At 41.7% G+C, this 3900-nt stretch overlaps 1 non-coding gene across 1 annotated transcript; it reads right to left on the minus strand.

Moving 5' to 3' along the window:
- Window positions 1-2444: 2444 nt before the first annotated feature.
- Window positions 2445-2516, minus strand: TRNAL-GAG. The gene has a single exon. It is a non-coding gene; the product is annotated as a tRNA-Leu (tRNA).
- Window positions 2517-3900: the final 1384 nt, after the last annotated feature.

The following is a 3900-nucleotide window of genomic DNA, read 5'->3' on the forward strand; positions in this document are numbered from 1 at the left end:
ATACAATGGTGCTTCTGGTCTCTTCTCCCAACTCCATTTTCAGTGACCTCATGTTGGGAGCCTGAAATCGGCCCTTGTGGGAGTGTTTACACTATGGAAATCAGCAAATACTCCAAACCATGGCTTGATATTTTTGTTTTCTTGATTGTCAGGACTTAAGACAGTCATGGAAAAAAAATGTTAGTAATACAAGTTAAAATTGTGTTATGCCTTACATTGTGAACATCCTTCCCTAGTGGCTGAGACAGTAAAGAATCTGCCTGAGATGCAGGAGACCCAGGTTCGATCCCTGGGTGGGGAAGATCCCTGGAGAAGGAAATGGCAACCCACTCCAGTATTCTTGCTTGGAAAATTTCATGGACAGAGGATCCTGGAGGGCTACAGCAAAGAATCAGATACAACTGAGCAACTAACACTTTCACTTTCTTTTACACTGTAAACAGGATAAAAATTTAAGAAATAGTTCAAAAACTATTATCCAGTTCAGCAAAGGAGTCACTGACATCATTGATGAATGTGTAAAATTAAACATACTCTTTGTTGTTTCACTTTCTTGTGTCTAACTTAACATAAACGAAAATATTAACCAATTTTAGGTTAGAACTATATTCATTTATCAGTTGCAATGGCTCTAAGAGTTCAGCAAAAAAACAGCAAAAATCAATGAAAGCATTCTATGGGGATCAATTGTTTGTAAAGAATTTATAATAAAGAGTATTGCATATTTTATTATCTGTAAATTGTGCATGACACAATAAAATCTGTAATAAACTTGCATATGTATGTGCAAACACACAGAGGTTTGTTTTTTCAGAAAGCCTGTATGAAACATTTACCAGCATTGTGTCACTTTAATGTTGCCGTGCTGTTTGCAAGATAACTAGTCCATTTGATGGTGTCTCTTGTATTTCCTTCACATTAGATCTTCATTCTATAGTTCTCTGGTTAAGAGTATTTTTTAAATTAGTTTTGCTTGCTTTCCATTTTTCTATAGGTGTTCAGTTTCCCCAATTCCAGAAAATAAGGGAAGACTCTAGAATGACCAGATAAGCAAGAATCCTTCCTCCTTTGAGAAGGAGCAAGACTGCAACCGCTTTAATGTTAACCTTCTTTCTCCCTTTCCTTCTGCCACATGCACATTTTTGGCTGAGTGCTTTGGAGCTGACAGGATGCTTTCACACAACTATGCTACTCTAACCCAGCTGGCTGCCCTCACCTCCACACCCCCCTTAAGCCCCTTCACTGAGACCCTGTCATGAAATCCAGCATCCGTGTGCTGACGGCATCACAGACTGAAGGCGTGCAGGTGTTCCCTGCATAACACCCTCCAAGCTCAGAAGTGACAAGCAAAAGCCTTGAATCCAAGATGGCCTGACCAGAAAAGCGTATCAACACTGATGACAGAGATAGAAACCTTCGTAGGTTTTCCTACAAGACCTGGAAAGGCACAAGAATGAAAAATACTTGTTTATTTAGGTGGTGTATAAAAAAAAATTCAAGTGGACTTTTCCCCATGTTTTGTATTCTATTCAAGTCACTCTTTTTTTGCATTAACTATGGAAATGATTCAGAGGATGTATTTATGTAGAGTGCATCAAAACAGAGAAATTTCACTTGATTTGTTTTGTTTCTAGTCACCCTAAAGCACAAAGCATTGTATAAATTCCTCATGCGTGTGTGCGTGCTAAGTCGCTTCAGTTGTGTCCAACTCTTTGCGACTCTATGGATTGTAAGACTCCAGGCTCCTCTGTCCATGAAATTCTTCAGGTGAGAATACTGGAGTGGGTTGCCCTGCCCTCCTCTAGGGGATCTTCCCGACCCAGGGATCAAACCCAAATCTCTTAAATTTCCTGCACTGGCAGGATCTTCCTGACTCAAGGATTGAACCCAGGTCTCTTGCATTACAGACGGATTCTGTACCGTCTGAGCCTCGAGGGAAGCCGTATATGAAGTACCTATATGATAAATGCTAGTGGAATGAATGAACGAAAATCCTCCAGTGTCTGGATTATTAGAAAGCATCATGTTGGCTGAAGGGAAGAGAAATGCTGTGTCCCAGGCTTGCTGTATTCAGCTGGACAGGTTGGGTGCCTCATCGCTTGAGGAAGGTGTGATTTATGTCGCGTCTGTGTGAATGGCACCCCTAGCGATGACCCAGGAAGACCCAACACCACCTCTGGATGATCATTCCTTGAAGGCAGGAACTTTGGGGTCTTTTTTAAATAACTGTTATTGGAGTATAATTGCTTTACAATGTTATGCTAGTTCTGCTGCCTAGCAAAGTGAATCAGATAGATATAGATAGATGGTGGTGATGGTTTAGTTGCTAAGTCATGTCCGACTCTTTGAGACCCTATGAACTGTAGCCCGCGAGGCTCCTCTGTCCATGGGATTCTCCAGGCAAGAATACTGGAGTGGGTTGCCATTTCCTTCTCGAGGGGATCTTCCCCACCCAGGGATCGAACCTGGGTCTCCTGCATCTCAGGCAGATTCTTTACCAACTGAGCCACAAGGGAAGCCATTTTATATATATATATAATCCCCCTTTTTTTGGAGTTCCTTCCATTTGGGTCACCACAAAGCATTAAATACAGTTCCCTGTGCTATGTAGTATGTTCTCATCAGTTGCCTATTAACACACATATATGGAATCTAGAAAAATGGTACTGTACAGTTCAGTCACTCAGTTGTGTCCGACTCTGCGACCCCATGGACTGCAGTACGCCAGGCCTCCCTGTCCATCACCAACTCCCGGAGCTTCCTCAAACTCATGTCCATTGAGACAATGATGCCATCCAACCATCTCTTCCTCTGTTGTCTCCTTCTCCTCCTGCCTTTAATCTTTCCCAGCATCAGGGTCTTTTCCAGTGAGTCAGTTCTTTGCATCAAGTGGCCAAAGGATTGGAGCTTCAACTTCCTTCCAGTGAATATTCAGGACTGATTTTCTTTATAATGGACTGATTGGATCTCTTTGCAGTCCAAGGGACTCTCAAGAGTCTTCTCCAACACCACAGTTCAAAAGCATCAATTCTTCCATGCTCAGCTTCCTTTATAGTCCAACTCTCACATCCATAATGACTACTGGAAAAACCATAGCTTTGACTAGACTGACCTTTGTTGGCAAACTAATGTCTCTGCTTGTTAATAGGCTGTCTAGGTTGGTCATAGATTTTCTTCCAAGGAGCAAGCATCTTTTAATTTCATGGCTGCAGTCACCATCTGCAGTGATTTTGGAGCCCAAGAAAATAAGGTGCTGTCCCTGTTTCCATTGTTTCCCCATCTATTTGCCATGAAGTGATGGGGCCAAATGCCATGATCTTAGTTTTCTGAATGTTGAGTTTTTAAGCCAGCTTTTTCACTCTCCTCTTTCACTGTCATCAAGAGGCTCTTTAGTCCCTCTTCCCTTTCTGCCATAAGGATGGTGTCTTCTGCCTCTCTGAGGTTATTGATATTTCTCCCGGCAATCTTGATTCCAGCTTCTGTTTCATCCAGTCTGGCATTTCACATGATGTACTCTACATGTAAATTAAATAAGCAAGGTGACAATATATAGCCTTAATGTACCCCTTTCCCAATTTTAAACCAGTCTGTTGGTCCATGTCCAGTTCTAACTGTGAAAAGTGGTACAGATGATCTTATTTGCAAAGCATAAATAGAGACACAGATGTAGAGAACGGACATATGGACCTGCCTTTTTTGCACCAGTTCTGCCTATAGCACCTCAAAAGGTGCCATACACCTGGTAGGTCCAACTGGCTATTTGAGGAATGAATATATATGTCCAAGGAAATTTTTTACAAAGCCATGGTAGCCAAAGGATTGCCCTTCTTCACATTAAGGATATTTTCATCTGTAGAACTGTGATGCATAGTCCAAAATGATGTCCTTTCCTCTCTACAG

Source organism: Cervus elaphus, chromosome 24, assembly GCF_910594005.1.
Source record: "Cervus elaphus chromosome 24, mCerEla1.1, whole genome shotgun sequence".
Lineage (NCBI taxonomy): Eukaryota > Metazoa > Chordata > Mammalia > Artiodactyla > Cervidae > Cervus > Cervus elaphus.